At 41.3% G+C, this 14,814-nt stretch overlaps 1 pseudogene; it reads left to right on the top strand.

Moving 5' to 3' along the window:
* Positions 1-246: 246 nt before the first annotated feature.
* The window catches only part of LOC111546619, a 51,432-nt pseudogene continuing 36,864 nt past the window's right edge, over positions 247-14,814 (top strand).

Raw genomic sequence — 14,814 nt, 5'->3', positions numbered from 1 at the left:
CTCTGTACTTCCATCCCTGGGGGCCCCAGAGGCACCCTCTGAACTGTGATGCTCTTGAATAAAGTTGAAAATCCCAGAACAGACTATTTTTAATCTTATGAGCCTATCACCCTAAGGGAAGACCATTTTCCCACTCCCATTTAAATGCAAAATAGTAAAATAAGATGCAAATATCAGTATCATGTATGTTGTTGCTGTCAATAAATATGTACCTGAAAGAAAACTTAGAATAGTATAAAACTGAACATGACAGATGTAGCCAGATGTGGGCTGACCAGAAGACCCACAGCAGCTTTGGATGTGTTGGAGGTATGAGCAGGCCCCACTGCTTCTACCTCATCCAAAGTCTAAACCCAACTTGACCTGATCCAGGTGGCCAAGAGCAGGTCATTGCCATTTGCCCAGGGTTCAAGATCCTTTTGAGCCACCAATGGGGAGAGCCAAAGACTTTCTTTTTTTTTTTTTTTTTTTTTTTGAGACAGAGTCTTGCTCTGTCGCCCGGGCTGGAATGCAGTGGCTGGATCTCAGCTCACTGCAAGCTCCGCCTCCCGGGTTTACGCCATTCTCCTGCCTCAGCCTCCCGAGTAACTGGGACTACAGGCGCCTGCCACCTCGCCCGGCTAGTTTTTTGTATTTTTAGTAGAGACGGGGTTTCACCGTGTTAGCCAGGATGGTCTCGATCTCCTGACCTTGTGATCCGCCCGTCTCAGCCTCCCAAAGTGCTGGGATTACAGGCTTGAGCCACCGCGCCCGGCTGCCAAAGACTTTCATGCAAGGTTTGGATCAAGGGGATTGTGGCTTGATATGAGAAAATTTTACGTAAGGATGAAAATCAGAGGGGGGTAAAAAAAGCAAGAAGCCAAAGGACATTGACCTGGTCACAATGATTCCTCCAGTTTCTTCTTATCTGTGGCATGTGTAAGAGTTCATTTTAGGTTGGGTGCGGTGGCTCATGCCTACAATCCTAGCACTTTGGGAGGAGGCCGAGGTGGGCAGATGGTCTGAGCTCAGGAGACCAGCCTGGGCAACATGATAACACCCTGTCTTTACTAAAAACACAAAAAATGTAGCCAGGTGTGGTGGCCGATGCCTGTAGTCCCGGCTACTTAGGAGGCTGAGGCAGGAGAATTGCTTGAACCCCAGAGGCAGAGGTTTCAGTGAGCTGAGACCGCCCCACTTTACTCCAGCCTGGCAACAGAGCAAGACTCTGTCTCCAAAAAAAAAAAAAAAAAGTTTAGTTTAGAGCTACCACCCCCTACACAGACATTAAGACATCTTTATATAGATCCCACAGATTTTTCAGTACCTGCTTGATTACAGAAAAGCTCAACAACTTGACCACAACTTTATTTACACTTCCACTTATCAATGTTTGTGCCTGACTTTACATGCCAAGAAGGTATTCTCCTTTTCCTCCCTGCAAGGACTCAAGATCTGCCAGGAAGAAAAGAGGGGAGTGAAAGTGGTTGAAATTTTCAGCAGAGCAGAGCTGGTTATCACTTAAGTGTAAATAAATAAGGCGTGAATCCAGAAATGAAGATCACTTTCATGCATTCTTGGATATAAAGGAATTACTCTTAACTCTCCCAGTGTCCAAATTTTGAAAATCTACATTGGGATGAAGGATTACTGAATAAATGTTCTAGGTGCTAGTCTGCGCAGTCTTAGATGAAATTATCATAAGAAAAATCTTTTGAGAAAGTTTAATGGAAAAGATCATATATCGTTTAACACTGAAGGTCAGAGAGTTATGGGTAGATCAAAGTACCCCAGACCAGTGGTTTTCAAAGTGTGATCCCAGATGGGCATCACCTGGGAACTCGTTAGAAAAACAAATTCTCAGCCCCACCCTAGACTTACTGAATCAGAAAATCTGGGGGTGGGGTCCAGAAATTAGTGTTTCAACAAACCCTCCAGGCGACTCCAGTGCACGTGACAGTTTGAGAACCACTTCGAAATCTTTTGTTCTAATGAATTCCCTAATTTTAGACGAGAAACCCAAGGCCCACAGTAAGTAAATGCCTTTCCCACTATCATCCTGCTGACTGTGTGAACTAAAATAAGAGATGAAAACTTGTTTTACTAGTAATACTTTTAAAAATAAGCCAGTTTTCTTTTCCCCAAAGATTAGAAGAGAATTGATGCTTCTGGTTTGTATTATATTCTCTAGGGGGACAGCACTAATAGGATAGATGTATATATGAAGGGGCATTTATTAGGAGAATTGACTCACACCATCACAAGGGGAAGTTCCAAAATAGGCCGTCTGCAAGCTGAGAAGCCAGGAAGCCAATCCAAGTCCCCAAACCTCAAAATCAGGCAAGCCAATAGTACAGACTTGAGTCTGTGGCTAAAGGCCCGAGAGCCCCTGGCAAATCACTGGTGAAAGTTCAAGAGTCCAAAACCTGAAGAACTTGGAGCCCGATGTACGAGGGCAGGAAGCATCCAGCACGGGAGAAAGATGAAGGCCAGAAGACTTAGCCAGTCTAGTCTTTCCACGTTCTACTGCCTGCTTTTATTCTGGCCGTGCTGGGAGCTGATTAGATTGTGCCCACCCAGATTGAGGGTGGGTCTGCCTCTCCCAGTCCACTGACTCAGACGTTGATCTCCTTGGACAACACCCTCACAGACACATCCAGGAACAGTACTTTGCATCCTTGAATACAATCAAGTTGACACACAATATTAACCATCACATGGTTTCAAGCCTGCTTTCTGATTCATCAAATGTGAACTCAATGTGCATGATTCTGAGTAAAATCCCATCAGAATTCCCAGTGCCTGGCAAATAATGGGCACTCAGTAAATATTTGTCATAACATGAATCGGCCTCACACAACGACCATTGGCGAGTATTTCATCCATTTCCTTGTACAGTTAGCGGGTCTCTGCCAAAATGGTTATTACTGAGACCCCAAAACACCACATTTTCTTGCATGGAATAATTTTGACAAGTAACTCAGTTTCTCCCCATTTCCACTCAAATGCCTCCAAAAGTAGACGGGAAAAGAGAAATCCACTGTGAAAACTGAAAAACTAAGAGAAGTCCCTGAAATGCTATCCATGTGAAATTTCCCCAATATTTTCTTAGTTAACTTTGTAAACATCTGAGAAGATTTCACTTATTTTAAATGGCTGAAATTTTGTTTATTTTTGCTTTGCTTTACCAGGATAAAAATTGGAAATGCAGTCTTAGCATGTGTGAAAGCTTTACTTTTTAGGAAAGGCACGACAGATTGAATCTAAGGTGAAAGAAGATCCCAGGGCCAGAAGATTTGAGAAATAAGGCATAAATTCTTCCCCAAAAGAACTCCAAACATAAAACTACCTATATGGAAAGAATGACATTGAAATCAAACAATTATAAGTAATACATTGAATCCATTTGGTCAAGCTTTCTTTTTTCTCAATAGTAAATTCTTGACTTCTTCACATGAAATGTTTAAATTCATAATTGTTTTTCTCTGAATTATCTGTCCTGTAGTAAAAATGTTATTTTAAATGGTTTTTTTTTCTTTTACTTGCAAAAAAGCTTCTAAACGATTTTTCTTTTTTTTAGAAAAAGCGTAACGTCTGTACTAGGAGGAATACGGACATGTTTTATTGCTCTAATAATACTTACATCTAATGGTTAAAGCCTTTGGCATCACCAAGTACTCAAGGCTTATATTACTATCAAAAGTCTTTAATGAAGAGGAACAGCAACCAAATTATATAACACCAAGTCTTACAATTACACATAATTTTAAAATGCTATACAATTAAGCCATTTACCTAAGAACCACATGATTTTGTGATCAAATAATGTATGTCAACTCTTTATACGGTACACCTCAATTGCTGGTAAATTCTGGACCGCACCAACATTTTAGGAGCCCAAGAAAAAAATGTTTGTCAGTTCTTCATACCGTGTTTTATGCCTCAATTAACAGAATAAGCTGTGTGTGCATATGAATGCGGCACATCCAATTACTTTTTTCGGTGGTATGGAAATGGTAACTGGACCTTCGTCTGGAAGCTTTGCCACTGTGGCTGTCACAGTCAAAGGGAAAACGTGTATCTAGGAAACCAGCTATGCTGAAGGTGGATTTTCTCAAGGATCAGTTTTTTTCTACCAAGGAATCATGTCCTTTTTGAGAGCAGGGATTCTTTCAGCCTTAAAAGAACAATGATTTTTATAGTACACAAATCAAATAAAACTTTATTTTTTGGAAAACAATTATTGATCATCATGTATCATCAGCAATGCAGTAAAGTCTCCAGCCAGGCTGCAGAGATTTAGGCTGCTCCATTCTCCAGTGACCCGGAGGTTTAGAGATCCATAGTGATTGCTACTTGCAAAGCTCTATTAATGACACAATTTTTTCCATGCTTTCATAGTAAAATACAAAAGTATGCCAAAGACACCACAGAAGTGATAAGTAAAAAGAGAATAATCTTAAGTAGAGAAAGCCAGACCTCATGAGTGGCAATTCTAAAACAAGTCCTACCACTGGCCTCGTAACTCTTTAAGAACCTTCCTAATTTTCACCTTTAAAATATGAGGCCAATAAACATCAGCTCAATTCCTCTCTGACCTGCATATTTTAATAGCACTTTTCTGGGCCTTGGGCAAAATTATTTTAGCCATCTTTGAATGTTCTGGTCTTGGGAGAAGGCTAAAATCTAATATATTGTTTTTTAAAAACTTCAATAGTAGTGCAGTGGAGTTACACGTGTATTTCTTAGATATATAAACAAAAAATTGCAGATTTGTTGTGCCTCCCCCAGCTCCTGTCCAAGATGGCAGCTTGGCCAACTTGGGTTCGGGGAAGAGCAGGGGGCTTGGGTCTATCAGTCCAGGTCTTCATCCTGACCCCATGCCTAGTGTTGGCACTGGGAGCTCGGCGGCTCAGCCTGGACCCAAAAGCCCACCCTGTGGAGGAGCCGCCTGAGTCCTGACGCCACGGCAGTCCTGAGGGTGATCCCCATTGGGATCTGTTGTAGAAGGTCCACCTAGAAGACTTCCAAATCAAGGACCTGCACCCCCAGTGTTGTAACCTTCTAGGAGGCTTGCCAGGCAGCTCAGCCAACCTAAGCATCTCTCTGCAGGCCCCCAGAGAATATGAGGTGCCTTCTTGTTTCCCCACAAGATTACTGAGGGACCCCCTAGGGATCAAACCCAGTCCCTCCTCTGTCACCCTGAGGGGAGTAGAGCGGAAGGCTCTGCCTGCCTACACTTTCTCCACCGAGCCAGTATCCCCTTACCCCATACCTCCTTCTTCCCTCGGCGGCACCTACCCTTTCCTTGTGTAGGGCGCTACAAGGGTGAAACTTGACTTACCAGGAATAGAAAATACCTAGTTTCAATATGTTGGAGATTTTAGCCTAATTACAATAGAAATTTCTCTTACCCAGGATCCTAATATCCCTGGAAGTGTGGCTTTCTTTCTACTCCTACTGCTTTTGAACTGGGCTCTTGCTTCCAAACTTACATTCTTTCAATCTGTCACGTAGGCCTGTATTTCCATCTGATTATCAGTGTGAGCAAGGAGACTTGTGCAGATAAAGACTCCCAGTTCAGCCCTTCCATAACAATTCCAAAAAGCAGATGGCTGCCATGACCCAGACCTGTCATTCCAGCAACTCAGGAGGCTGAGGTGGGTGGACTGCTGGAGCCCAGGAATTTGAGACCGGCCTGGGCAGTATAGCAAGACCCCCGTTTCCAAAAAAAAAAAAAAAAAAAAAAGCAAGGCGTGGAATGATGACCATAACCTGCTGTCTTCAGGTTAAAAAAAGGAAAATAAGACTTTTTCTTTTTCCTTTCTCTCTCTCTCTCTTTCTTTCCTTCCTTCCCTACAGGGCCTTACTCTGTTGCCCAGGCTGAGTGGCACAATCACAGCTCACTGTAACCTTGAACCCCTGGGCTCAAGCTATTTTCCTGCCTCGCCTCCCAAGTAGCTGGGCCTACAGGCATGTGCCATCACACCCAGCTAATTTTTTTTTTTTTTTTGAGGGGATGGTTTATATCAAGCAAATTTATTTACTCAAAATGTCTTTAATGTTTGAAAACACCCAATCGCCCACAACAACCAAAAACTCCACGTGAGTTGGAATCTCCCACCATGGGTGGCTTGAGAACGCGCGAGGGTATGACTGGAGTAAGGAGGCAAGCCGGGCAGTGGTCACCATGCATCAGGGCCACCACGGGAGGGAAGACGAGGGGTGGGAGGCTGAGAGCCCAGGAGGAAGCAGTGGCTGGTGGGAGACACGGACCCCAAACTCACGACAGAGGGAATCCAACACAGTCTGGGCAAGGACCTGGGGCACCAGCTGCCCCACTGTGGCCTCCCTGTGGGGGTCTTGACCCTCTTGAGGTAGCATTTCACACAAATCTACAGGTGAATGGAGCAGGCCAGGCCACGGGAAGCCTCACCCCAGGACAGCAGAACCTGAGTGGAGGCTGCTAGCCTTGGGGAGTCCAGAACATCCAGATAATGTTTTAAAATTTTTATTATTATTATTATTTGTAGAGACAGGACCTCACTATGTTGCCCAGGCTGGTCTCAAAATTCTGACCTCGAGCAATCCTCTCAACCTTGCTTCCCAAAGTGCTGGGATGACAGGATGACCTTGCCTGGCGAAAAGATTTCATAGTCATATTTGCTTGGATCTGCATAAAGACTGGAAGAAAACTTTTTAAAAAGTGATAGACAACCTTTTTATGTTAGTGAAAGTGTGAGGGAAACAAGGAGTTATTTGCCTTTCGTTTTTTATATGATTCTGGTTTTTTGTGTTTTCACTTTTTGCAAAGAAATATTAAAAGGGTTGTTGCTTTTGTTTGTGTTTTTTAGTGGTTTTGATGATAAGCCAGGTCTGGAAAGTTGCAGGGCTTCCCAGGAGATTTTTTTTTTTTTTTTTTTTTTTTGATGGAGTCTTGCTCTGTCACCAGGCTGGAGTGCAGTGGCACAATCTCGGCTCACTGCAACCTCCGCCTCACGGGTTCAAGCCATTCTCCTGCTTCAGCCTCCCAAGTAGCTGGGATTACAGGTGCGTGCCACCATGCCCAGCTAATTTTTGTATTTTTATTAGAGATGGGGTTTCACCATGTTGGCCAGGATGATCTCCATCTCCTCACCTCGTGACCCACCTGCCTTGGCCTCCCAAAGTGCTGGTATTACAGGCATGAGCCACCGCTCCTGGCCCCCAAGAGAGCTTTTAAACGTAAATCTGGTCATGTCCCACTACTGACACCCTCCAACAATGTCAAATCATGTTTGGGATAAAATCAAGCTCATTTAGCATGAATGGTGAGGTCACTGCTGACCGGAGCCTGCCCTGCTTCTCAGTCTGCCCACCCCAGGGCATGCCAGCTACCCCTCCATTCCTGCCTGCCCCTCCCTACCTCTCACAACTCCTCACTGTTTTCTCCGAAGATGCAGCCTGGCATCATCCTTTCCACCATCTGCCCTGCCGAGAATTTGCCAGAATGAATAAGATTCTCCTTTCTATGTCACACAGACATTTTAAAAATATGTATTTATTTGGAGACAGGGTCTTGCTTTGTCACCCGGGCTGCAGTGGTATGATCATAGCTCACTGCAGCCTTGATCCCCTGGACTCAAACAATCCCCCCACTTCAGCCTCCCCAGGAGTTGGGACCGCAGGCATATGCCACCACACCTGGCTAATTTTTTAATGTTTAGTTTTAGTAGAGATGAGATCTCACTATGTTGCCCAGGCTGCTTGAACTCTTGGGCTCAAGTGATCCACCCGCCTTGGCCTTCCAAAGGGCTGGGATTACAGGTGTGATCCACCATGCCTGGCCAACGTTTTAAAAAAAATGTCTTTCTACGCTCCCACCTCCCAGTCGGGGACAATAGCATTCTCAGTTGGGGTAGTGTTTGTTGAATGAATGAATAAATGATTTTCAGTGTTAATGAAAATATTTTTAGAATAACAAAATAAACATAGAAGAAAGCTTGTTAGATCACTTAAATCTGTGATGTTTTTAAAAATATACGTGTTTGTGTTAGTAAATAAACAGCAAAATTCTGATCAGGATAATGGGGTTATAAGTTTTAGCCAGGGGACTGCTAAGTATGTTAATAGATAGATAAGAATCATCTGTAATTGACATGCTCTTTGTATGCCCACAATACTGCTAGCTGGTTTCTCAGGCCCTGGACAATGTTAGACCTCACTCGTAAGTAAAGAAAACCTGTTTCCCTTGTTTACACAGTGAATTTACTTAAGGAACACTGTCTTCATGGGTGAAACAATGGTGGTTTTACTGCTCTTTACACATAAATTATCACAAGGTGGGAATGAATCTAAATGAGGTGATACAGTGTTTATGAACGTGACATGAATTAATTTCATGAAGATAAGTCGCCTTGTGATCTGTATGATCAGAAACTAGTTTATTACTTTCCGTATGAAAAAATAATGGTAAAATTTTGTCTCTCTATCTTCTGTCTTGACTTTCAAATTTCTTAAAAACACATTCTGCAATGATTGAGTAAATTGACTTTTTAAAGAATTTCTACTTTATATTTTTAAAAATAAATTTCTAGTCATGAAAATATAATATGTCACCTGGCTTCTCAATAAGATCTTCATTGTAACAACTCAGTTAGCTTTTGAAATGGTCTCATCTAGCTAATACCCTGCTTTCTGAAGAAATAATCAATTACTTTTGAACCAGGAAAATCTCTGATAGTAGATCAAAAAAACATACAAACAAACCTGGAACAGGATAAATTAATAGTGCTTTGATTCTTCAAGGAACATACGTTATTTCAGTCCAACAATCAGCTGTTTAAGAGTCCATGCCCCCTTTCTGAAGTTGAACATTAGCTTGCTAAGAGCTTTTCTTTAAAAAAAGGTACCATGAACTGATTTAGCTTGCTGCCACATATGAAATGTGGTTCTAATGACAGAATTAATTTTTCATGAGTTACGAATTCTTTGAAATTGGAATCCAGAAAATTATATGTGGGAGTCACTTCTTCCTTTTCTAATTAAGTGGATAGTATTGTCTTCACCATCCAGCTGGTTTCTCAGAAACCAAAGTTGGCTTCTATATAAATATAATTTCATTTTATGGGAAGTAGGTTCTCCCACACCACATTCCTAAGCTTCTTTAGATGTAAATGGCATGGCATGAAGGCCTGTCCTTCCAATCAAAACGTGAAACCAGGCTTTCCAAATGGCTTAATATTTAACTATTAACTATTAAGAGCAACGATTGCTTAAAATAAAAGCCCTTGGCATAATAACCATTTTCACAAAACTAATTCCCTCAAATAGCCATGTCCTAATGGACCAGTAAAACTTGCCTTGTCGTGTCTGAATGTGGCATTAGAGCCTTTTAGAGCTGGCTGTAATTGGTAATCACTGTTCAGGTGAAAGTGGGGGGCGGGGAGATTGATAGAATAGTACTTTATACTGAGCTTCCACGGGGCCTTTCATCTGAAGATCTCAAAGCACTTGACAAATACTAATTAATATTCTTGATACCCCAGTGAGGGAGGTAAGTATTATTATCCCCATTTCGCAGATGAGATGAGGTTAAGTCGGGTAACCTGGTGAGTCAAGGACGGAATGAAGGGCTCCTAATTCTCAGTCTTCTGCTCATACAACCATTACAAGGGCCTGCTATGGAAAACATAAAAGGAAACACACCTCATTTTCAAATCCCCCAAGGTGAACACATCAATTGTAAATGGGATCACAATTAAGCCGCTTGGTTTTAACAACAGTAATACCGTCTTGTAATCGTCAGACTTCATTCTGAGACAAACAGAAAATAGTATTAAAAGTAGTTTCCTTGAAGTGTCAAATAAAGATTATTTTATCATGAGAGGAGCCATACAGAAATTTGTGTTGAACAATTTGATAAGGTGGCCAAATGGTTGGATTTCACTTTTATTCAGATGGTGGGTTAGATCTTTGCACAACTCTAACTTTCTGAGGACAGATCCATCCTTTTAGAGTTTGTGTCCTAGTGTGGAGTGTAAATGGATACATTACTCAATAAACGTTAGTTAAACCAACAAAACCAACTAAATGCCAAGGTGCTGGGGGCATGTGAAGAGGAATAGAATAGAACTCTACCCTCAGGGGGGGCTAGGGAATTAAGGAAAGACATAGAATACAAGAAAGTAATTTTAAAATTAGGGGAGAAGAGCAGGAATGGTCCAAGCATTCAGTGTGAAAACACCAAGGTTCTAGGTTCAAATTGGAACATTAAAGGTTTTGATGAGTTCTCAGAGGCTAAGACCATTGCTTCTGGAAACCGTATTAACTCTTACATACCATCATGGTGGCTTTTTCAGCTAAAGCTAATTGGCTTTCAAACAACGCGTTGGATTTTTTAACTCGTTGTTTAAAACGCTGAATATTATAATAAATACTGTTTGGTCCAAGAGAACACTTGGAAATAGCTTAGAGATGAGTAGGGAGCCAGACACGCTGGCCTTCTTTGGGTTTCTCCAAAGCCTCTCTGCCTCAAGGTCTTTGCATTCTGAGTGTTAGATGATTCAGTCTACCCAGAATGCCTTTCCCACCCTCCCTCCCCACCTTCTTCACCTGACCAACTCTCACTTATCCTTTGGATTTCTGCTTAAACATCATTTTTTGACTCTTTAGAATAGTTACAGCTTCTGAGAACTCTTTGCATATTTCCTTCATAGTAACTATCTCAGCTTGTAGTGAAATATTTGGATTTTTAAAAATTAATGAATTTCTATCTCTCTTCTACTCACTGCCTCTAATTTTAAGAGATCTGTATCTGTTTTCCCTACTGTTATAGCTTTAGCACACAGGAGGTCCTTAATAGAAACTTGTTGGATGAATAAACACACATGGTGCTAATTGCTGAGAAACTGAAAACTAGGAGCATTTGGGCAGAGTTCATACTAAGAGAAAGGCAGCTTCAGTTAGTGGAGAGCAAGACTGGTACTATCAGCGAGGCCCCAGTGTTGCTACGAGCTGGCTCGCCACTCACAGCTAGGCCATGGTGTTCATCCATTTAACGTAAACTATTCCACAGCACAGGATACCAGTGTCTTTCAAGGACATTCAGTCACTCTAATCGATCAAGACAAAACAAGAATATTGTCCAAGCCACAAAACCATCCAACCATCCCCTATTCGGGCTAAGATGAGTCACTGCTGCTGCTTTGACAATTCCAATGTTAGCCTTGCATTGTTCTTCTCACCTGCAGTGTAAAAATTTCTCTCGTGGAATAGTTCCTCCTTCCTGACAGAGCCTTGAACCCTCCCTAAAATCTCCTAAACATGTCCCAGTCCTATAATAAGATCTCTTCAACATCCTCTTACTGAGATGCCCCATGGTCCCTCATGATGTGAGGTCTCCCTCATCACAATGAGCCAACCGACCCAATTTCATCAGTAAACCAACTTTGTGTCTCTGGTGGTCTTTGACTTGGGGACATGGAAAATACAAAGACTTGTATATAATGAGACAAAAAAATGATACACAGCTGTTCAAATATGTCTCCCTTCCCAGAGAATGATTTAGGACTGCGAATATTTCACTCCAGGAAATCATTCAATCGATTTTCAAGATATTATTGAAACACTGTATTAATATAGATCTTCCTAGATTATCAGATGATTTAAAAATCTCTTCACACTGGATTTTGGAAAGCAAACAATTAGGAATTCTTTTTATGGAATAATTTTTAATGTGTTTTTATATATTCTTAAATGAAAATGGGTGTATATTCCTTGGAATTGTCAATGTGAGGTAGCCAACTAGAAGGAAACGAGATAACTTCCAAGGTTAATCTGCAAGGTACATAGATCAATGTGGATAATCAAAGAGTGATTAAAGTTTTTATAAGAAACACTTTTTATGCTTCTCTCAACTGCTTCATGTAGGCTACCACCTCAAGGGGAAACTGCAGTCTATGTTTTTGCTATTTGGTTTTTTTTTTCCCCCCTCTCTATTCAGTTACCTAAAGACCTAATATATTTGGGCATTAGAATGAGAATGTATCTTCTCTATCTCTGTAATCCAATTAATTTCTTCCTAACAATTCTAGTTTCAAACTCCGCCCTCTGCCTTTTCTTGAGCAACTTACAGCAAATTCATTCAAAGCATTCCCAAAGCCAAGGGCAGATTTTAAAGGTTGTTCACAGTCAGCTGGGGCCGTGTATCTCAATCTTTTGTATCTTAGTTTCCTTTGCAGTGACATAAAAATTTTCTGATTTCATCAACTGCTGGGTGTTCCCTGGAGTCCCCACTGAAAGACAATGGCTTTAGATTCTAGTACTCCTTAAGTTGGTATGTCAAAAACCCCCGTCTCACATTAAGAATTATTCATCTCTTTAGAATGGAGCTTTCAGTCAAACTTGGTGTCACTCCTCAATATTCTGCTTATTGTTTCAATTGCATTAAATAATCTGTGTTTTCTGTTGCCTTATGGATCCAAAGAGAACCTTTACCAGACCATCTTGGAAACATCCTTACCATCTCTCATGATGCCTCCAGTTCTGGTCTAGCATCTCAATTCTTTTACCTACATATTTATCTTTTCTTGCCCATCTTATCTTGCTACTCCTGTTTCTTTCTTTGTGTATATATTGCATTTGAAGCTCAGCTTGTTTGAAACTAAACTCATTATTTGCCCTTTCCCACCTCCAAATTAATCCCTCACTGCCTTCTCTTTTAAATAGGTCTTTTTGCTAATTTATTTCCATTTTCCTTGACCGTGACATTAAAGCAATTTTCAAACCCCATCAGTTCTTCCTTCACAGTCTCCTTTTTCCATTCCCTCTTTCATTCCCTTGGACTACTCCCAAGTCTGCTGTCTCTGTCTCTCTTTTCTCCATTCTGTCTGCCAGATCATTGCCAAATTCGCCTTGGCTGAATCTTATTATCATGCTATAGCCCTGTTAACAAATATAAATAAAGACATACCTACCGAATCTGATTCAGACTCTAGTTGGAGTTGGGTGGGCTACAGGGCTTCCCCTCACCCCCACAGAGTTTTGAAAAAAAGACAGTTTTTAACAGTCAGAACCAGAATTCAGATGCAAATCTTTCAACTTTAAATCTTCTATAACCTAACTACAAGACTGTGACTTCTCGCTAAACTTCATTTCAATATGTTTATATATTTCATTTGTAAAAAAAAAAATTGACCAACATGCAAAACACACACACACACACACACACCACTGTAGTACTGGAAGAGCTACATAAGTGTGCTTCTGAATAACTCATTAAACAATGACCACCTCTTGACATCCTCTTGTCTTTCCTCTCCATTCCAAGTTTTACCAGCAATGCAAACATTTGATACTACAGCGTTTTTACAAATTGAAGGTTCGTGTCAATCCTGCGTTGAGCAAATATATCGCTCACTTTGTGTATATGTGCTCACTTTGTGTCTCTGTGTCACATTTTGGTAATTCTCACAATATTCAAATTTCAAAGTTTGAAATATTTCAAACATTTTAATTATTACTATATCTGTTTTGGTGATCTGAGAGCAGTGATCTTTGATGTTACTATTGTGATTGTTTTGGGGTGCCATGAGCTACACCTATATATGACAATTAACTTAATTGATAAATGTTTTTGTTCTGACTGCTCCACTGACCATCTGTTCCCCCATCTCTCCCCCTCTCCTTGGGCCTCCCTATTTCCCTGAGACACAGTGATATTAAAATTAGGCCAATTAATAGCCCCTACAATGACCTCTAAGTGTTCAGGTGAAAGGAAGGGGTACAAGTCTCCCACTTTAAGTCAAAAGCTAGAAATAATTAAGCTTCAATCAGTGAAGGCTGAGAAAGGTAAGGAGGCTGCAGAAGAAAAACTGACAGCTGGCAGAGTTTGTTTGTTAGGTTTAAGTAATAAAGTTTTCTCCATAACATAAAAGTGCAAAGTGAAGCAGTGAGTGCTGATGGGGAAGCTGCAACAAGCTATCCAGAAGATCTAGCTACGATCATTGATGAAGGTAGCTATACTAACAAATTTTCGATGGAGACAAAACAGCCTTGGATTGGAAGAAGATGCCATCTAGGACTTTCATACCTAAAGAGAAGACAATGCTTGGCTTTGAAACCTCAAAGGAGAGGCTGACTCTCTTGTTAGGGGCTAATGCGGCTGGAGACTTTAAGTTGAAGCCGATGCTCATTAACCATTCTGAAAATCCTAGGGTCCTTAGGAATGACACTAAATCTACTCTCCTTGTGCTTGAAAAGGGGACAGTAAAGCCCAGATGACAGCACATTTATTTAAGACATGGTTTACTTAATATTTTACGCCCACTATTGAGAACTACTGCTCAGAAAAACATTGCTTTTTCCAAACAGTACTGCTGATTGACAGTATACCAGGTCACCTATGAGCTCTGATGGAGATGTACAAAGAAATTAGTGTTGTTTTCATGCCTGTTGAGGTAGTTTGGATCCGTGTCCCCACCCATATCTCATGTTGAACTGTAATCCCCAGTGTTGGAAGTGGAGCCTGATGCAAGGTGATTGGATCATGGAGATGTTTCTCGTGAATGGTTTGGCACCATCCCCTTCGTGCTGTTCTGGTGACAGTGAGTGAGTCCTCATGGGATCTCATTGTTTAAAAGTGTGTGACACCTTTCCCTTTGCTCTTGCTGCTGCTGCCATGTGAGACCCCTCTCTCCCCCTTCACCTTCTGCCATTATTGTAAGTTTCCTGAGGCCTCTTCAAGTCATGCAGATGCCAGCATCATGTTTCCTGTACAGCCTGCAGAACCCGGAGCCAATTAACCCTCTTTTATGTATAAAATACATAAAAGATATTTTATGTATAAAATACATA

Source organism: Piliocolobus tephrosceles, chromosome X (assembly GCF_002776525.5).
Source record: "Piliocolobus tephrosceles isolate RC106 chromosome X, ASM277652v3, whole genome shotgun sequence".
Classification (NCBI taxonomy): Eukaryota; Metazoa; Chordata; class Mammalia; order Primates; family Cercopithecidae; genus Piliocolobus; species Piliocolobus tephrosceles.
This window is presented reverse-complemented; position numbering and strand designations above follow the sequence as displayed.